This window comes from Mauremys mutica, chromosome 2, assembly GCF_020497125.1.
Source record: "Mauremys mutica isolate MM-2020 ecotype Southern chromosome 2, ASM2049712v1, whole genome shotgun sequence".
NCBI classification, from domain to species: Eukaryota; Metazoa; Chordata; order Testudines; family Geoemydidae; genus Mauremys; species Mauremys mutica.
In genome coordinates, this window is record NC_059073.1 from 5,575,348 (window position 1) to 5,597,536 (window position 22,189).

Sequence of the window (22,189 nt, forward strand, 5' to 3'; positions counted from 1 at the left end):
ATTTGGCCGGCCAGCCAGCCAGCCAGCGCCATTTTCACTGGCACTGTTCTTGTAGCTCGACAACAGAAAGTGAATGGCACCCCCGCCTTCCGACTGCTTTGTAACAGCCTTGCGGGTGACACCCCCAGCCCCGAGGAAGGCCTGCGTTCTCCTCTGGCACAGCAAAAGGACAACAGCTCATTTCAGAACAGACAATTTTACTCTTCCTTTACTCAAATGTAGACTGAATGGAATCCAGGCATATGCCATTCCCAACCAACCTCTGTAACGCATGCTTAACTCACAGCAATTTATGAGCCTTGTAAGACAGAGGAGAGCTCTGGTCAGCTTGTCTACTGAAGCCTGGTAGCTGTGGACTAAACAGCACTCCTGACCACTGTCACGTTTCGGTTCACACACTTTCCAACACGCTGGAGCCCTACTACGCCAGGAGCCAGCTATTTTAACTATTGGTTTCCTTGGACTGATGCTGACGACAATTTCACTGCTTGCATAGACAGGATGAAACTGTTTTCAACACCTTCACAAAAAGTGTTTTGGAAAATAAAGTTTCTTGAGTCTGAACCCAGCCAGAGAGCTTCCGATAAACTGTCCCTTTCCCATGTGACTAGGAAAGTGAAACCCGCAGATTGAGCCATGTGCTGCAACAGTTACTATACAAATCACACACAGCACCAAAAGAATACTGGTCCTTACATCAAAAATAAACCCCCACAGGCTTCTACCCCTGAAGCCAAGGAGACATCCCTTGGCCAGTCACACTGAGCCCCTTATCCTCGATGGGTGATGGCAACATCCCAAAAGCAGAATCACACCCCACCTACTTGTGCAATTCTGCACAATGGGAGGATGTCTCTTCTTGACCTCATTTAGCGCTAAACTTATGCCCCAAGGCATGAGGGCCGTACAGCTGCATTGTTCGGTCTAGCGCAAGCCAGATTGCCACCAGTGAGTCCTACGATGTCCTAGAGAGCACGTCAATTACCACCAAACAACCAAAAGAAAAGTGTATGTTAACATGTTAGCTGGGCAAGGTGAACCATGGGGGGAGTCTAGTTTTCACCTCAGCCTGCAGCACTTGGAAAGTGAGAACACATTAGTTAGAATGGGATAACAACACGTTGTAACACACCTTCTATCCCTGCCCAGGAAGGACAGCCTATCCTGAGGAAGCTTGTGTTCAAACTCCTCTTACTGAGTCTCTGAAGTGAGCAGTTTCCACATTTTCACACAAGTGTTTATACTAGTGTGACGCTGCACTCCATATGTTTTATGGAAATATGCTTAGGAGTGTGACTATGATGTAACTGGAATATGCTTTATGCAAAAGGTCTCTTGTAAGGTATCATAAAGGTTCTAACCCACTGATTATATTCCTCCTATCTGTATGCATGTATCCTTCTTGTATCTGAAGCTAGAAATATGAAGTAGAACTCTCAGGTCCTATTGTCATTATGCAAAGTGGGGGCCACTAATGGTGGTTTAGAATCTTGATGGCTCCCGTTGACTAGGACAACTGGATGTAACTGGTTTATTTACCTGCAAGCCTTCCTGTGTAGGTGTGGGCCAACCCAGGAAGAATGGAGACCAGGGGTCTTACAGTGACATACGACCATGTCACCCAGTACTGGAATCCATCTTAAATCTGGTACTTTTCCATTTCGAAGGAGAGGTGGGGACCCAGAGAGACAAATGATTCCCACCTTGTGCCAAAGCTGGGGGGGGTGGGGGGGGGCAGGACAAAGGAGGCTGCCAGTCATGAGAAAACCCTTGCTTACCACCTGAGATGTCTGCGGGAACTAACAAGGGCTGTGCCAGGGGAAAGGATTGGGTCCAGACTAGGAAGGAAACTAGTCTGTGAAAGAAGCTTCTTGGAACATCTCTGAGGGTGAGATATTACCTGTAATCAGTTTCTTAATGTATTAGGCTTAGACGTGTGTGTTTTTGCTTGATTTTGCTTGGTGACTTACTTTGTTCTGTCTGTTATTACTTGAAACAACTTAAAACCTACTTTTTATACTTAATAAAATCACTTTTGTTTATTAATAAACCCAGAGTAAGTGATTAATACCTGGGGGAGCAAACAGCTGTGCATCTCTCTCTATCAGTGTTATAGAGGGTGAACAGTTTATGAATTTACCCTGTCTAAGCTTTATACAGAGTACAACGGATTTATTTGGGGTTTGGATCCCATTGAGAACCGGGTGTCTGGGTGCTGGAGAAAGGTACCCTGCTGAGCTGTTTTCAGTTAAGTCTGCAGCTTTGGGGACATGGACCAGATCCTGGGTCTGTGTTGCAGCAGGCTAGCGTGTCTGGCTCAACAAGGCAGAGTTCTGGAAGTCCAAAGCTGGCAGGGAAAACTGGCTCAGAGGTAATTTCAGCACATCAAGTGACAGTCCCAAGGGAGTCTCTGTGACCGAACCCGTCACATCTAGAATGTGGCATTGTTCTTTGTAGCAGCAAATCTAATTGGCTATTTCATTTTTGCCAAGCTACTCTGGAAATCAGACTGGTGCTGTGTACTTGACATGGGAAAGCTGCAGTAGGAGAGGGTGCCTACGAGCTTCCATGGACGTCACCTTTCCCTGAACAAGCGTATCATTAATTTGATCCATTTTCAGAGACATATCACCAGCATGGCTTGCAGCAGCAAGACCTACACTTCCTCTTTGCTGGTCCTCTGCTAGAGATCTGAATTTCAGGCAGAACCACAGGACTGAAATAAGCACCAGTAAAAAGATTAGCAGGAACCAATATAGACAGCACCTTTCTGAGAGACAAGTAAAGTAAAAAATACTGTCACCTTAAAACATGTACGTTTGAGCCATTGTGTCACTTCCAAAGTCAAACAGCCGGAGGTGATCCCTATTCATGAACCAACAAGGCATCAACAGGCTCTAGGATTCCGCAGCTGGTTTTATGTTTGGCTACAGAGTCTAACGTGCTTCTGTCCATAACTGGACTCTTATTTGCAAGTTCCTGCTGGTTCTTTCCTTCCTCTTTGCCTTACGTGTAAAAGCTTATTTGTAAAAAATAAAGTTTTACCAAGTCCAAGACAATTAGAGAGACTAAAGCCTCTCACATGCAGTGATCCCTGGAAAGCTGAGGAGGGAATAACATAATTGCATCTAGCCAGGGCACAATCGTATTCGACCCTGACCATTGAGATTTAGAGAAATTTTATTAGTGCAAGTCCTAGTGTAAAATTCCTCAGAGTAGCAGAGTTGTGTTCAGCTGACCCGTGGCTAGTACTCGGAAGGCTGAAAGCTCTGGTGGACAGAGCTGTCCTGTACAGAAGTTAAACGGAAGAGCTACTACAAAGCAACTATTCACCCATCGTGTAAAAACACACTGGAAAACAACAAAATCCAGCTAGTAAGAAGCTGTTGCACTGCTAGTGAGCCAGCCTCTGTCCCAGCACTACTGGAGAGCTGCCATGTTACAATTCTCTGTTTTCCTTCATAAGTCAAATTCCCTTAGAGATTTAGCCTACGTGGAAAATTATTTTAGACAGGCCTCCAGCGCCCAGTGTTACGGCTAGGTAGGATGTCAAGCAGTCTCCAGAGGAGGTTCTCACCTACCCCTTGCTCCTACGTGTTATTTATTATCTGACAGGCACCTAGAGGCCCCAACAGAGATCAGGGCCTCAGTGTGCTGGGCACTGCACAGACAGAACACAAGACTGTTCCTCATCAAAATACACAAGACAGATATGGAGTCAAAAATGGGGTGTAATCTACAAGCAGAGGGAACCGAGTGACAGTTCAATGGCATGTTACTGCCATGATTTATTTTTATATAAAGATGAGTGGGCTTACTTTGTCCTCCTTTATTTCTCTTTATTATATTAAGTGTTTCGCAGGGGGGTTGGGAGAGGAGGGAAGGCACAAAGGGGTCAGCTGAACGGCAAACACCACAAAGGCAGGAGGAGTGGGCACTGAGGCCAGGGAAGGATGGAGGGGACCCACGCAGGGCAAAACGAGGTCCGAGCAAGCAGCCCGTCAGCAGAAGAGAAAGACCGTCCTTTTGGGTAGCACTGCAGCTAACAGACTCTGGAGCTCCGAGAACCACCAGCTGACACAGCCCTGATTCTATTCCCCCAGTGCAAACCAGGTCAGAAACTAGCAAGTCAAAGGTCACAAGAGACAGAACTGGTTTCTCCAGGGTGCCCGGTGCTTACTTTAAAGCAGACACATCTGACTGCATTCCAGCCAGGCCGTGGGTGCTCGGATTCGGCAGGTTTGTAGTTTAATTGCCTGTGGCAGGGCAACCCTTACTTACCGCCCACCCCTAGCCAGGGAAGAGAGAATGACTCCCAGATAATTGGTTTGGGGTGGGGCGGGGAAGAAGCCTGTTTTAACATGCTTGTAAATGATCAGATTACCAGTAGCACTGGAAGCCTTGCATAGCCTGAGAGCTAGTGCTGAGTTCCTGCCCACAAGACGTTTCCTTGTGGTATAAACAATAAGAAATTCACTAATCTTTGTGAGTTTCAATCTTCAGCTGCCTCTATTATCAGAAAACATTAATGCAGGGGAACAATGGCACAATCAAACGGACAGTTATTACTGTGCAATTTCATTATCCGGGCTCATTTAAAGCTGTCATGTATGCAGCTGCAGAAACTGATGGCTTAGCTACTCCTCCCCCCTCGGCAAAGCATCCCAATTTCCAGCAACCAGGGCGTTTTTAAAACCTGCTCCATCCTGTGTTTTGCATCATTGCCCTTGGAAAGATGAGTGCCACAACCAATGACACCGAGTGACCAAATTCTAAACCCCCGTTTGTCTGCCTCTGGCTAGTCCAGGTCTAGAGTATATGGACTCTCGAACGAGGGCTCTCCTCTGATTGTCAGGGGGCTGATGAGGAAGTCACAATGTTTCTACACAAAGTTTAGTTACAGATTTACCTTTGAGAGTCATTTTTCCTCTCTGCCCTGACTTTCCACAGGAAAAAGTACCTGTTTCCTTGGCTCTGCTCACTATAACGTGCTGCTGGCTTGTTCCACACGAAAGGCAGCAAAGACACTTCTCAAGCCATGGCCCACGCTCCAGAAAACACAAGGGCGTAACTATGGCAAATGTTCTAAAACTGCCGTCCACAAGAGCTGAGGAGGTACATGCCAAAAGTTGTCAATTGCAACAGAAATAAGGGAACACAAAACCTTTCCAGCCAAAGCCCCCAAATTTCCATTGGGGCTAAAAACTGCACAAATTCATCTTTCTCTGCATCAAATGGGAACCAATTGACTATCCGAGCCCTGCTCAACAGCTGGTCAGTTTTGCATCAGGTCTTAACATGCCCTACCTCACCTTCCTTAATGTACTGGCCTGTTTCAGCCAGGCGCTTCTAGGTACTCGTTCTGCTGTAAAAGTGACCCACAAATGCAAGTTGCGCCTGTGACCTTTTTGCTCCTGTGTGGTAGAGAAACACTGAAACTTTTCTGCTTGTTTCTTACATCAGAAATATTAGGAGTCACCATTTTCTCTAATCCGTCAAATCACAGCAGATTGATTTAAATCAAGGTGCTTTAATAAGCAATTTAAATCATGATTTAATCACCAAGTGGAAAGCCTCGATTTAAATCATCCATTTGAATCAATTTTTCCATTTGTACTTCGGTTATTTTCTAAAGAAAGGTGCATTCTCACTGGTTAATATAACCGTTAAACCACGCTGAATTACAACTAAACAGAGCCTTTACACTAGATTTGGTACATCCTTTTATTACTAGGAGGGTACATTAGAACAATCTATATTTATTTAAGCAATTTTATAGCTTAATATTTTCAGATTCTTATTAACTAATTGTACATTTTAGTATGTTAGAAAATAGTGAATGAGACATTGCTTATTAACTAGATAATTAACTTTTTGCTCATGACTTGTGTCAAGCTGCAGTGGGATGGTAACTAGAATTTAAACAAAACACACAAAGCAGCGTATACAATTTATTTTTGTTAAACAAAACAAGCTCTTAATGTAGTACATGACCTGCTGTGCCATATTTATAAAGACTGACTTCAAACGTTACATGTTTTTCCCCCATTCTTTCTTTATATAGAAAAGCAGCCTTTAACGCAAAGTTTTTGATAGAGGCCCATGTATTGAGCATGTTCATTTATTTAACTGTTTTAAGAATTATAATAAATTAGGGCCTTAATGTATTTTGAATTAAATTCAGATTTCAGTTTAAACACATTTATTTTTTAAAAGGAAAAAACCTTAGAATTTAAACAATCAGAAAATCTAATTTCAATTATTTTAAAAAATCTGAATTTATTTTTTAAAATCAATGATTTTTTCCCACCCTGCTCTAAACACTCAGCAGAATGTTGGTGGACGTTTTCTCAGCACTCACAAGGGAAGGGGGTTTGGATCATTCACAGAGTTTTTCTCCCTGGGGTTGTTTTTTTGTTTTGTTTTTTAACTTGTAAGCGGCCTGACTAAAAAAACTAATTCTCTTCCCATTACCCTGAGTTCTGTCTCACCTTGTAATAACCCTCATTCCAATTCTGTAGTCTGCCAGCAAAACCAGGGAAGCCGAAGCGAAGTGCTGACACGTCTAACACAAAAAGACTAGAAAAGGACCATGCTAAGCTTCAGAGGAAGCGAACCAAGGTAGGTGAACGCACAACATAATGTGAAAGAGTCCAATATTAATAAACGCAAAGTAAGGCACATTGGAGGGAAAAAAAAATCAAACTACTCACACACCATCCAGGGTTCTAACCTATCAACCAACTCAGGAAAGGAACCTGAGCATCAAGGAAGAGCTGAGCTCAAACCCCCCCCAGATACTAGCATGTACAAGGAGTGGGATTGCGTATAATAAAGATAATGTTATAACGCCTTTATAAAAGTCAATGGTGAGGCCTCCTCCTGATATTGTGTGCACTATGGGTCATCCCATCTCAGAAAGGATATTGCAGAGCTGGAGGGAGTTCAGGGAAGAGCAAACAAACCATTCAAAGGCTGGAAAATCTCTCCTATGAAGAGTAGCTGTTCCCTCCGAAAGGAGACTAGTAAGAGGGGACGTGATAAAAGCACGTAAAACGAGTAGTCTAGAGGAGCAGTTATCAACCAGAGGTCCAAGGCCCCCGGGGGTCCACAAGCACGTTTCAGGGGATCCACCAAGCGGGGCCGGCATTACACTCACTGGGTCCCAGGGTAGAAAGCCAAAGCCACACCACCCTGAGCCCTGCCACCTGGGGCTGAAGCCAAAGCCTGAGCGGGGCTCCCTGTGGCATGGGGCCCTGGGCAACTGCCCTGCTTGCTACCCCCTAATGCCGGCCCTGGCTTTTATATGCAGATTGTGGCACAGGTGGGCCATGGAGTTTTTATAGCATGTTGGAGGGGCTGAGAACCCCTGCTCTAGCAGGCAGACCAAGAGCTGATGGGCTCCATCTCAAACACAAGAACAAGGGGACATTCAACAAATTTTTTTAAAAGGTGGGAAATTCAAAACCCATAAAAACTCATTTTACAGGATAGGGCCAAGAACGTAACAAAGTTCAAAAGGGAGTGGACAGTCATACGCATAACACAAGTATCCAGAGTAATAAGAGTTAATGCTTCCACGTTTTGGAGGAGATTAAAACTCACACCGAAATGGATCTGTAACTATTAGGGATTAGGACAAGACCTAATGTGGGGAGCAAGTTATCCCACACCTGTCTCATGGGAAGTTTCTTGCTCCTTCCTCTGAAACATCTGATACTAGCCACTGTCACAGATACGTACTGGACTAGATGAGCTCAGATCTCATGCAGTCTGGCAACTCCTAGATTCCTAAAAAGGTGACCCCATCAGGCCTTACATGGCATAAATCAGAGAGGGGAAAAAACCACTATTTTTTGCAAGCCACTTTTGGGTTCACTAATACAGAAAAACGTGTTTCACAAGTCTCTGCAGCTCCACTGTGTTCAGAGACAAGATCGTGTAACATAATCCAGCTTCCTGCTTTCATGAAAAGCATGTAGCATCATGACCTATAACCGCTCACATGATCTTCTCAGTGAATGGAGTCTGAGTGGAACCAGCGATGTGGTTACTCTAATCCACTAGGAATTCTACACTGAAGCATTCACAGGCTGAGAAACAGGATACTGCTTGGCACGGCTTTGCTCTAGCTGGCATCACTCTTCTGTCTGTGACTTCCGATTAAACGTTGTCAGGAAATAAAGACAGAACAGCCACGCCTGTGTGGAAGATTGATCCCCAAGCACAGAACACGGTGAATGTATCAGAACTCTTCCACACACACATCACACAAATGGAGAAGATCAAAGACAGAGAATAACCCTATGTATATCCCAAATGCTCTGAGTAAGGATCCTGCTAGACCATGCCAGTGTAGCCAATGTAAACAGGGAGAAGCCAGTCACTCAGACCCGCTCCAACAAGGATAAACCATAAAGATTACCCTCAACCCCATCCAACAGGGTTTTCCATACCGCTTACATACATGGCGACAGGCACAGCACAAGAACCTGAACACTTTGCAAGAAGTTTTCTAGATATTGGTAGCTATGCTGCACAACCGGTTGGCCTCAATTTCCACAGCAGGACACTGGGAGAGACCTAATGATCCATACGCATGGTAAGAGGTGTGGTTCAGAACCTCCCCCATGCCCTCAGGCTGCCCCCGGGCACAGTGGTGTGATCGTTGTGCAGATGGGTTGGGGGGTGGGCTTGTGGCAACAGAGGGGGCAGGTTTGAAAGGCCTTGGGGAAGTAAGCCCAGCTCTGGCAGAGGAGTCTGCAGCAGAACTTCGGGGTCTGGAACTCCTTGCCAGAAGAGAGAAGACTGAGCCCAAGCCTGACTGTTTAGGACAAGAGCTGAAGCCATCTTTCGGAATAACCCGCCAATCCCAAGAATGGTGCTTGGCAAAGCAGGCACTCAGATACCATGGGGAGCAGATACCAGACAGTCTCAGAACTTGGACACTGCACCCCCACTGAAACGCCCACTACTGAGAAGGTAAAGGGCTTACAACGAGCACACAAAACGAACTCTAACACTTGCATTCCAAGATGATTAGCTCTTTTCACAATCTCCAGACACCCACATCCAGTCTCCCTGGGCAGGAGCGTCACAGAAAGGCTGCTGCCCAGGAACACTTTACACAAACGAAATCTATTCTCCTCCAAGTCATTCAGTCTTGATACTAATTGGAATTTGAGTCTGACAAAGCAGTTCCCATTGATCACTCAAGTTGTTGAGCACGTGTACATGGATCGTTTGGACTGATTCAGAACATAAGCTCTAGCTATGAACCCAGAAGGGCAGCTTCAGATTCCACACCTGGAGCCTATCCCCATCCTGTGCTCATGTCAGCTGATCAAGTCAGGGGAAGCTTCTCTTCCACTTTCCAGGAGAAGGCTTAAAACCTGTGAAACTGGGACATTCCTGCTAATCCCAGTGTGCGACATACTTTTCATTCATTCCACACCAACAGCTGTGACAGAAAAGTGCAAGGAGCTCAAGGCCGGAGCTAGCTCTCCACTGCTATGTCAAAAATATTGGGAATTGTGGAGCAGCCTGCAAAACTTCAGGCAGTTCAAAAATCAGAAGGAATTTGGTAATTCTCAAAGGCCTGGTCTTTACTCACCTCAGGGTTCAGAGCTAAAGTGGAACATCTACCAACCAGGGGCAGCGCTCTGCAGAAGGGGTGGCACTACACGGCTCAGAGGAAAGTTTCCAGACAGCCTGGAAAGCTTTAAGCAAACCTCAGAAAAAGTTTGACTTTTTTTTTTTTTGTTGCAGTTGTGGGAAAGGCAAGCACGCCGGAGCTCAGTGACCCAGCACTGTATCACAGCAAGAAACTGAACAGAGGTCAGCAGCTGCACAATTTATAGTAACAGTAAAGCCACAAGACAGGGAGGAGGTACACAAGCACTTTGAGTCAAACATGACCACAGCCCCATGAATAATGTGATTATTGGCTGCAAAAACAGCCACATTGCTCCTTTAAATACATGCTGCCTAATTATACTACAGCAACTATGCTTCTAGTTTTGTAAAAGAGTTTCTAGTCCTTTTGGTTGGGGAAAACAAGCCTTGACGTAAACCAGATTTAAACTCCCGTTATATCTGCGTGGGTCTGCAGACAGCCTAGAACCGCTATGACAAAGGGCCCGTGTTAGCCCTGGCTAGAGCATTTTAGGATAAACATCAACCTAACACATTTATCCATTGCTAAGTGCAGTGATGGGGCAGGGGCTAGTTACTGGAAAGAGACCGGGGTGAGGAATGAGGAACAAACCTCCCCCCCCAGAACATTTAAAGTCACACCCACCTTTTGGGAAAGGGAAACATACATTGTAGTGCTGAGAAACAGCAGCAAGAAAAACCCCTCAAATACCTACTGTATTCCACCCCCCCGCAAACAGATGCCTTCCTCCCTCGCTTCTGGACACCCAAAGCCACCACCCATTGACCCTCTTCATAAGACAGCAGAGGGCTCTCAAAGCACCCAGCTGCCTCCCTTCCGCAAACAGCTTCTGCAATTACTGAACATTTGTATGTGGAGCAAAATACATTTATGTTACGTTTGCACCAGGGACGCTGTACTGAACTGGCAGTAGGGCCATGGTTCCTGGCCTTCCACTGCAAAGCTTAGATTGACTGGGCTGTGGAGGACACAGAACCGTCAACATGATTTAACGCAGAAATAAACGGTTCTGTTCACTCCCTGACGAGGCCCTAACAAAAACTGCCAAACTACCCACCAGCAGTAGACTGCTCTACTGCCTTATGCAGCAAGCGTCTATGACTAAAGATCCCAGGACTACAGCAAACCCATGTGCAAGCAGGGCTCGTTAAGAAACAGCCCTGTCAGAGGTATGGCTGAGACTGTCAGGAACCAAAGGCAACTCCCATCTTTTCACGAGCTGTGTATTTATACCTGCCTACTGTATTTTCCACTCCATGCATCTGATGAAGTGGGTTTCAGCCCACAAAAGCTTATGCCCAAATACATTTGTTAGTCTCTAAGGTGCCACAAGAACTTCTCATTTCTTTTACTGATACAGGGCTTGGCTACACTTGAGAGTTGCAGCGCTGGTGGAGGCTTTCCAGCACTGCAACTTAGTAACTGTCCACACCTGCAAGGCACATCCAGCGCTGCAACTCCCTGGCTGCAGTGCTGGCTGAACACCTGATCTGCTTGGGGTGTAGCGAGTGCAGTGCTGGTGATCCAGCGCTGCTCATCAAGTGTGGACACACACCAGTGCTGTTATTGGCCTCCAGGGTATTAGGAGATATCCCAGAATGCTTTTAAGTAAATTACTCTCTTTGTTTTGTTGTGAACTCAGAGCTCCGGAGCTGCTTATCTAAACAAACACAGCTCCTGTTTGCTGTGATCAATCTGTAAGTGACTGTGAACAATCAAATGAGATAACCCCCTGCCTACCTCATTCACAGGGGTTGAGTGTTTGTTTGATGAGAGAAAGGGGGGGGGGGGAAGGGAGTCCGTGCTGCTTATCTGGTCTGCAGGCTGTTTGCAATTAAGAGTAAGGGGTTGGAAAAATTTTCTGATTTTCAAGGCAGGGAGCTAACACACAGTGTTGGCTCCAAAAATCCACTCTCTCTCTCCCCCGCTCCCTGTCACAATACACCCCACCCCCCTCTTTTGAAAAGCACGTTGCTGCCACTTGAATGCTGGGATAGCTGCCCATAATGCATCACTCCCAACAGTGCTGCAAATGTGGCCACACTGCAGCGCTGGTAGCTGTCAGTGTGGCCACACACCAGCGCTGGTAGCTGTCAGTGTGGCCACACACCAGCGCTGTTCCTACACAGCTGGATGACCAGCGCTGTAAATTCCCAGCGCTGCAACTCTCAAGTGTAGCCAAGCCCACAGACTAACACAGCTCCCACTCCGAAACCAGAAGCCAGAGAGATGCTCCCAAGTACCACTGAATTTCAATGGGAATTGAAAGCCTCACCCACCCCCCAAAGGATCCCCAGGGCAATAGTTAATTGCTGACTTGGGGAGAGAGGATACCTGACCAATGTAGCTATTTGAAGGGTGTAACCACTGAAGATGGAGAGAGGCTGCAGCTGGGTGACCTGCTCCCAGCAGATCCTGGGTGACTTGTGAGTTATCTGGAACGCCTGAGGGGTGCATTCTGAGGCCTCCTCTGTGCTGCTCTCTCCGGGGTTCAAGTACCCCCCCGTGTCCCACTAGCCCCACTGTCCAGGTCCACCTCAGCTGGACTACTGCCCCCGCCCTCCAGGGGGGAACCCTCCAGCTGCAGGAAGGGTGTGGAGACAGTTCCGGCAGCATCTGCAAGAAGAAGCCAGATGTCTGCAGCACGCATGCACCCACCCTCTCCAACACAGCTGGGACACGTCTGCTCTTCTTGGAGGACACAGGTGCAATGCCAATGTTGGCTCCAGACCCTACGCCATGGAGTAGTGGGCTGAGGTGTTTAATAGCAGAGATGAGACTCAACAGCTGCACGCATTCACAATGAGGAAGCAAACCCACCTGGCCCCACTGCTAGAGCAGACCATGACAAGGCGAGCTCCCCTCCCCAGAGAAGAGTGGAGATTGCTCTTGGAAGCTGGCTACACCAGTTATCTCAGTGGCTCTCAAACTTTTGGACTGGTGACCCCTTTCACACAGCAAGCCTGAGTGCAACCTCCCTTATAAATTAAGAACACATTTTTATATATTTAACACAGTCATAAATGCTGGAGGCAAAGCAGGGTTTGGGGTGGAGGCTGACAGCTCATGACCCCCCCATGTAATAACCTCACAACCCCGAGGGGTTCCAACCCCTTGTTTGAGAACCCCTGAGCTACCCGGTACCCAACTCCTTGGCACCATCAGTAAACCCCAGCAAACACTACTGTTGGAGTCATGCAAGGCAGTATGCTACTGCTGAAGGGGTGTATGATCAAGGTGGCCACTAGGCCAGAGCCCCTGCTGGAAGCCATAAGCCTCAACCCCACCCAGCAGTTTAACAACAGACCAGAGATTCTAAACTTTCATGTGTAGGCACAGGAGGACAATTCCCATTGTACAGTGATGGGTTTGCTGTTAGCATGATGCGTAGGGACACACAGCAACTCCAATGTATACGCAGCAGATAGAGATAGCAGGAGCATTCATGAGACAAGGCAGGATGAGAGCGCTCCTGACCTGCCGTAGCAGTCCCACAACTAATGCAACAATCCCAGATGCCTGTATCATGTTACGCAACAGGCAGAAGAGTTCAGTATCAAGGCAGCCGGACTGGCATTAACCAGTGCAGGCAAAGTTACCCGTGAAGCTGTTAGCAGACAGCACGTGTTAGAACACACTTCTAAACTCCTGAAGGACTGGAGCACATCAGTTAAGTGAATAACTTTAGTAGAGTTTATTCTATGGGGGAGATGCACCTGGGTTTTAGTAAGCATTAAACATTCTTTATTATTTGTAGGGGAAAGTTCATGGAGGTGCTGTACTTTTCACAGATGGGGGCTTTATATTCCAGTACAAGGGAGCTGACAGAGGATTGAAGTGGAGGTGTCATGGCAGTCAACAGTAATTGGGATGTGTAAAGTGTACACGATTTGTTTTCAAAAACATTTATTACACAAAGACAAGCTCACAGACTGCCTCACTATCAAAAAAAACCAACCTAACATGCATGAGAGCGAGAGCCCGAGCACTTCTTCCAAGGGTTGGTTGTTTTCAGACATTTTTCTTTCCCCTCCTCATGCAGAAGAGGTTGTGAGGATGCTTTAGAAGGGCAGAGCAATAGCTATTATCCTAATTCAGGGGTTCTCAAACTGGGGGTTGGGACCCCTCAAGGGGGGGGTCACAAGCTGTCAGCCTCCACCCCAAACCGCGCTTTGCCTCCAGCATTTATAATGATGTTAAACGTATATTAAAAAGTGTTTTTAATTTATTGGGGGGGGGGGTGTCGCACTCAGAGGCTTGCTGTGTGAAAGGGGTCACCAGTACAGAAAGCTGAGAACCACTGCCCTGATACTCAGCACTTGGGCAGGTCCTTCTTTGGCCAGCCTCAGGGGCAAAGCAGCAGGAGCTCATTTTGTTCCAGAACTCCCATTGGGCACATCTGTCCTTGCTGGGCAGCTGCCTCATGTCCATATGCATCACGGCCTTGCCCTCCTGCCTGCACTAGCCCTGACGTTCCAGGAGTTTTCCAAACTTCGGGGCCTGCTGGTCAGTAGCGGCCTCCTCTTGTGGGCCTGAGACTGGAGCACTCAATGCAGCTATTAAGTGGTGAGATTTTCCCTCTTCCTGCAGCTCATATTTTTAAGTGGTTCCAAAACTGGAATGTCATCACCCCCGCCCTGTACCTGCACTGGGATGTCCAGGCTGCAGGACTACAATTTAAAACAAGAGGAGTTGGTCACAGCCACATCCCATCAATCCCATGGAATACCAAGGAATGTGATCAAAGCAATTTCAATTCAGCACTGACTGCCCCTGCTTACTTAGACCCCATTACCCTTCACACCTACTTAGGGGGGGTGTTAGTTTAGTAAAGGAGGCAATTAAGGGGAAGGGTGGGGAACAGGGTGGTCACTTCATTAAACACAGCCACATTGCACCATGATCCCTAGGTGCACCGTGGAGGCAGATGGCCTGATAAGTACACCAGGTACCAGCAATGTTTTGCCCTAGTGCTCACTGTACTTTTCTGATGTGGAGGTTTGTTTCTTTGATGGCAGCCGAGGTACTTAGGCTAGAGGAGGCTCCCAACACTCAACCCTCTCCCACTCCCCATCTGGGTATGGAGGCTCCCTGAGCACTGTTCTCACACTGAAGCCAGAAGGAAGGTTGTGATAGGAAGGTAATGGCCTTGACATTTACATTTAGACTTCCGTAAGGATTTCGCTTGGTGCTGCATGACATTGGGTTAAAAACAATACAAAAATTAACATAATCTGTCATAAATCTGAGTTCAGTGGCCTAAGAACTGGCTGTAATCGTGAACAGGAAGTCATCAAGCAGGTGTGTTTCTATAAGGGCCCAGTGGAATCAGTTCTTGGCCTTATGCTGTTTAACATTTTTTAATTCCAGGTCCCTAAAATCATTATTGATAGTTTGCAGATGACAGAGTGGGCGAATAGTAAATAACGGGACAGACAGAGCGATCTGGACCTCGTGGTAAGCTGGGTGCAAAAAAAAAAAAATTATGCATTTTGATACGGCCATGTGTAAAGTAACATCTAGGAACCAAGAATGCAGGCCACACACTTTCTGGCTGACAGACTATCCTGGGAAGCAGTGACCCTGAAAAAAGACCAGGGGTGAGGGTGGATAATCAGCTGAACATGAGATCTTAGTGCAGCTCCGTGGCCAAAAGGATTGGCATAGCAGGCTCAGAAGAGGCGTCGGTCCCAGATCTGGTACAGCTCATTGTACAATGAGCAAGTTTGAGCTAGCTTGGACCCTAAGCCCATTTGCCTTTTAACAGCAGCGCTGCCTGCTGCTCCTGGCAACGCCCATCTCTGCTAGCGGTTCAGTTCTCTGGCTGGACACTGCGGCAGTGGTTCTAATTCAGGACCCATTTCTAAACCTTGCTGGCCTGTTGCAGCCCAGAGATCCCCAGACCCAAAGCTCCAGCCCACAGGGCAGGGGCGGGCTCTAGGCATTTTGCCGCCCGAAGCATGGCAGGTAGGCTGCCTTCGGTGGCTTGCCTGCGGAGGGTCCGCTGGTCCCGCGGCTTCGGAGGACCTCCCGCAGGGGACCAGCGGACCCTCTGCAGGCAAGCCGCCGAAGGCAGCCTGCCCGCTGCCCTCGCGGTGACTGGCAGAGCATCCCCAGTGGCTTGCTGCCCGAAGCATGTGCTTGGTGTGCTGGGGCCTGGAGCCGCCCCTGCCACAGGGGCCCGTATGGGGGCTCAGAGCTAGGATTCCAGACATGGGCCATCTGGGGAACACTCTCCACCAGCAACTGGAGGGAAGGGCAATGAGCCAAGACACCCCCAGCGAAGACTGCCACCCCCAGCACAGGGGGGCAGAGGAGTGTGTGGATGCAATGGAGGGGCAGCGAGCAGGGGTGGTGAGTTCTGTGGGTAAAGTGGGGGCTGGTGGAAGGAGTTGGGGACAGAAGGGGCTGGAGATATTGTGGGGAAGATCTAGGGGATGCCAGGATGGGTGTTATGCCAGAGGGGGCATTACATTGCAGGCTCAGGCTGGGGGCAGGACAGGGTGTAGACAAGATGGGGTGTCATACAGGGTCACAGAGCCACTCAGGTTTGGCCTGGCCCTGCTAATGGGGGGTGGGGAAACAGGCCAGGCCAAACTTGAGTGAGTGGTTCTGCAACCAATGGAAGGGAGGCTGTGCCAAACCTGGGCTGCACTGCAACCCATGCACCAAGCTGTGACACCAAGAGCAGGGAGCTAAGCCCAGCCAGCCCCTGCGACCCTTTGACACTTCTGCCACCCAATTTTGGGTTGTGACCCACAGGCTGAGGGCTCTGCACCACGGTACTGCATATGGCTGAACTCAGTTAGCCCTCCTCCAAGATGAAAACGAGTCTGCCCCGAGCCAGCTGGCAACGCACTCCAAGGACATACCCGCAATACCCTCAGTGGGGTCTTGTCACAAACCAAGATGTTCGCTGCTCTGAAGCTAGCAAACAACTGAGCTCCAACGCACGTGGTGCTATCGGGGTCTTCTGGCCAAGCTGACCCTTTAGGTCAGCAGAGTTTGGAAAGTAACAAGGGCCCTGCAGGATGGCTATTTGCACCTCTGGGTCTATTAGCAGTGAGCTCCACACACACAGGCACTGGTGGGACTGGCACAGTGAAGGACCACAAGGCATTCAACCTTGCTCACAGCAAGCCTAATGTAAAAGGTGGCTAAAACACTGGTCACCACAGAGAGAACTTGGCCTGCAGCAAGACCACAGTGACCAGCAGAGCACATTATTCAGGCCTTGCTTACATCGAAGGGCTTAGCTGGACATCTGGTAGGCACTTCAGCATGGAGTCACAAGTTCAGATGTGAGAGATGTTTCAGAAGTCAGGGGAAGCTGGGCACTAATTCCCTCTGACACTTCTGAAAATCTCACCCCTTGACTCCGTCCAGTAAAGCATCTCAATCCCAAGCACAGGTGCCTATCGCCCCTCACAACAATATACATACCCTGTTTGAAATGCAGTCCTCTCGGGAGCGGAAGGCAGGTGCCACCTGACGCACAGTAAGAAATAAGTAGGGAAAGAGAAAGTTGAGAAAAAACTGGCGATTTCCTACCCAAAGCCCAGAGAACAGGTTTGTTTACGCATCCAATGCCAAGCCCTACCAAAGAAAGAGCAACAGACGTCACGAAATGCAGTAAGGCTGGGACAGAAACACCCAGCCTTGTGCAACAAAGTCAAAATACAGAGTGAAGTGCCTAGGCCCAGGTTAAGTGAGGAAACATCTGCTGTGAGAGTCCTGCCAGTGTCCAGGTAACTGAATTCTAATGGCCCGAACTTGAAGACTGGGTGTTCCAACAGCTCTGCTCTAGGAATGATCTGGGGCAGGTCTCCAGCCTGTGTTACACAGATCTGACAGGATCACCACAATGGTCCCTTCTGGCCTTGGAATCTACAAACTCCTGAAACAATTGTCACAGCCCAAGTTTAGTTACCATCTGCCAAGGACAGCAGCTTGTCTGGAAGCATTCATTAACAGGAGAAGTGGGACCTGATCCTCACCGAGGTGCAACCAGAGCAAATAGCTTTGCATTTTCTGTTTTATCCTCATTTCATTCAGGGACCTTTGCCAATGTGGAGAGAGCTGCATTTATGATTTGATTGGTAACACACACCCACGGCCTAAGCCCCTGAGCACATCTGCATCAAAATGTGAAGTCCAATACAGATGCACCATTTTCCCCCTACTCCCTACCACCCCTGGAAGGCAAATAAGACCATCACCGCTCAAGGTGGTCTCAGGGCCATGAGCAGCTCTCTGAAGACACCACTAAGACTGTCTTAGAGCAGTGGCTCCCAACCTGTGGTCCATGGATTAGTAACCCCTAGAGTCCTGCCTGAGGGTCAGTAAGAGAAAACACTGAGGATGAGCAGTTGGGAGCGTGGATAAGGATTAGAAGTGGCTCACAAGGGCTCGTTTATGGACCGGTCTGTTAACGTAGCTGGGTAACCACTGTTTAGAGTAAATCCTTGTGCAGCACTTTAAAGTCAAGGGACAGCATTCACTCTTGTCCTGCTGTCTCACCTGGTGACAGCAGTGAATTATTCAGAGCTGCACAGACCAAGTCCCTTACTGAATCCATGAGACAAGAGAAAGACATGCTGTGAAGAGTGGGTCTGCGGCTTGCCAGCTCATCTGCAGGCTGTGGAGAAGCGTACCCACTTCACCATAGGTGCTCTCTGAACTTTGGAGACTATAATACAGTGGAAGCCGAAGCAGACCACACATCTCCTCACAAGGAGAGCCATCAGCAGTGAGTTTGGGCAACCGTCACTCAGTGGTGTAGCCAGGTGGAAGGAAGAGGGGGAGTGGAAAAAAGGGTTCTAAAGATTCAGCCAGAGAACCAACAATCAGACAAGCCAGTAGGTCAGCCCAGAGGAATTAAAGCTCTCGCCTACAGCAAATCACATCAGAGCTAGGGAAGCAGTTTAATCTTTCACTGCAGCAGAAAGGGAGATTGGAAAGGCTTGATCCCACAATAGTGAAGATTAGTGATTTATCTGCTTAAATAATTGTCCCAACCCTGAAAGGTTGTAAAGATTTCTGTAGATCAAGAGCACAGGCAGCACGGCAGAAGGAGAGTGTTGTAAAACATGAGACTCTTGCCCTAAAGACAATATCTGAAGAAGAAAAGCCATGTATCAAAGACCTCTGCAGCGTACAGAAGTCATGAATAGACAGTTGTCTTCTGCAACCACCACCATTCTCTCTCCTCCTCCAAACATCTTTCCACCACTACTTTCCTCTCTGGAAACTAATTGGACACACTTTATATGAAGCCTACATTTATAGTTAACGACTTAATAAATTAATATTTAAATAAATGGTTATAGGTTGATAGAGTCCAACACATTCTCTAATATACTAAGATCTAAACCTGTTTATAAAAAGGTTAATAAGTGACAGACAGCTTAAACTTTTTAAATGTACCCTTCATATAAGGTCGACACCTGCTATGAAACCCAGTCAGAGGACATAAAAACATACACGGTCCCCAAGAAGGGCACTCCTCTCTGGTGCAAGGCTCTCCTTTCCACTGGTCCTCTACTCTCATGGTCTCATTTCTTTACCTAATTTATGGCCTGACCCCCAAAACCCTGGCTATCCAAGACCCCTACTGCAGCAAGGTCTGGATGCTGATGGGTCAGGCCTCCAGGTTGTAAACTCCTAAATGCAGGCACAGGGTGATCTTCAGTATCAGAAAAACAGTGGCAAATGGGTGCCTGAAATCCAATAGCATTTACGTGCTTAATGTGAAAATATAGCTGCGATCTGCATCTTTAGGTGCCTAAACACCTTTAAAAACCTAGCCCTTAGTCTCAAGAGACAAGTGTTGCTCACCAGTCAGTATTCCCTACACTCAGGATGTTTAGCTGAAAAGGATCACACGTAAAGTTCTAATATTTTCTACTTTAGTCTATAGTGCCAAAAAATGCAGTAAGAGATGGGGGGTGTTAAGATTTCAAAAGCCAGAGCTCCCGCAGTAGCTTAACTGAACCCCAACGCGTATCTAGTAAATGCATATGTTACTGGGCATAGTGAGAAAGGTAGCAGAGAAAGGTATATCACAATTCAACGGCTGGAAGACAAATTCAGACTGGAAAGACAGCACAGTTTTAAGAGTAATTCCCCAAGGGTGGTGGTGGAGAATCCACCACTGACCATTTTTAAAACCAGACGGGCTGCGTTTCTAACAGCTCTGCCCTAGGAATGATTTGGAGGCAGGGCTCCGGCTTGTGTTACACAGGAGGTCACACTGGGCAATCACAGTGGTCCCTTCTGGCCTGGGAACCCACAAATCTCAGACTACACTTTACACACATGTAGTTCAGTAACACCTGGAGACTGCAATGAGGATCAGGACCCCAGTGCACCACGTAAGCTCAGGAAAGCCTAGTCAGTGGCTGTGGGAACCCTGGGATGGATTTTCCTAACTTTTCAGTTTTTCAACTATGAAAATCCAGTGGTTTGCAATTGTCTAACTAGATTTTAACTCACCATTCTGCCACTACAGAAGCCGCCACCAGAGGGGACTAAGCACTTAAAGGGTTAAACATATGCACTAAACTGCCTCAGCTGGGAAGCATTTCCTTTGAGCCCCACTCAGAGGAGCTGGGGAATCGGGGTACAGCTGCCCGTAGGGCTCCGGAGCGCTGCTGGGTTCCCAACCCCGTCAGTTCTCATTGGCCTGTGAAGTTCTCTGAGGAAGCAGGAAACCACATGGGGTTAGGAGAGCCGAGTACATGGGGTGCACTAAACAGAGGGTGGCCATGGTCCTTACTGAGGTGGTCAGAGTTTGTAAAACCAGAACCAAGCCAGCTTAACAGCGGAGCCAGTTAAACACCAACATTTACAGACTCCATTGTCTAAGCATGCAACCAGCTCAGCTATAAGCTACTTTGCTCCTCCGAGCAGAAGCCTTAACACTCCCTTTTCTTCAAAAAGCTAGGAAATCCCCCCCCAGACTCACTTAGTTCAGACTGTTCAAGCGACTGCTTGATTGTTTGGGTATCAAGTGTCTATGAGAGTCCCATTAAAAACCAAAGCACTGAAGCATAGAAATGCTCTATTAAAGTCACCTATACAACTCTCAACAGTACATGCAGTTTCCAGTACTGTTACAGTTACCTTACAGACGTCCTCGAGAGACCTAACTGAACTGTAATACCTATTTATAACCTCATCACACCTAGGAGTACATCCAACTATATGAAGTACATGAGTAATGAGCTCAAAAGCTGGAGTATGTATGGTCATCTTGAATAAATATTAACATTCACTTTTAGCATCTCATGTTGACAACCTATAAAAAGGGTTTATTTATAGATAAGGTAATTTATATAGATGTTAACTGGGTGTTTCCAGAGTTAATACTTAGGTTTGGGATTTTTTAATGGGAATGCTGGTTATGCAGTAAATATTACCTTCACACATATCCCTTGAGCAACTTTAAGGTTTTATCTGGGCATATTAATGTGTGTTCTTTAGAGCTGTGCAAGATTTTAGTTGTTTTATGTTAGGATCTCAGTTAGAAGACCACAATCCCAGATTAGTGTGCTAATTAAAAACCGTCAAGTCTGCAGTGTACAGATCCCCTAGCGTATAGGGGAACACGGAGACTGGACAGGTGATCAGTGCTGACTTACAACGCACCAGTGTGACTACAGCGTGCGGTGAAGGAACCACCCCAAATGGCTTCCACAGTTTATTCTGCTATACTAAAAATATCGTTATATCGACTAGCCAGAGCTAGTTGGTAACTGAACCAAAGGAGTGGGCAAAACAGCTAAATTATCCTACAAACACTGAAAGTTGCATTCTGCAGATGTACAATTACAGCTGTTCATAGCTATTCTGGCTGCCTGCAGCAGCTTATTGGGGATTTTCATTTTAGGCCTCAAAAAGTCCAACTAACAGCAGATGATACACCAAGGGAAAGGGGGGAGAGAGAGAGAACTAGAACATATTACCAAGACACTAGAAATGCACCCTATGGTATAATGGAGGCAGTGTGCTAAGGAAACTCCTGCTTGTTGTATATTTATGGATTAGATATGTAATAGGAATCCCAGGTTTCCTTAATAAGCACAAGGGACGGCCACCGCTAAGAACAGACTTAGAACATGGTGATGGCTCCATATCAACACTAAACACGATAGCTGCGTACAATTAGTTTGTTTAAAGGCAGCTGTACTACTCCTTCCCCGAGACACCTCCCCTGTGATGCTCACAAAGTGACCCAATAATTATGGAAAAACAAACAGCTTGCTGAACCATCAAGTTGCACACACGCTTACTCAGTAATTACATGATTTTATTGCTGTCCCTCCCTACTCGGTTACACAGCTTGTTGTTACATGTCTAGAATTAGACTGTAAGGCCTTCAGGGCAGGGACCATTTCCCATCGGCATGCTTGGGGCTGTCTACACAGGGACAGACAGGAAAGTTAAAGTGAATTAACTAAAGGTGTGGAGTAAAAGCTCATTAACCTCTGTATGCATTTTTCTTTTCTTTTT

General features: G+C 47.2%; 1 protein-coding gene across 1 annotated transcript in view; it reads right to left on the reverse strand.

Moving 5' to 3' along the window:
• CYHR1 (cysteine and histidine rich 1) overlaps positions 1 to 22,189 on the reverse strand; it is a 45,512-nt gene that overhangs the window by 14,521 nt on the left and 8,802 nt on the right. The window lies entirely within an intron of this gene.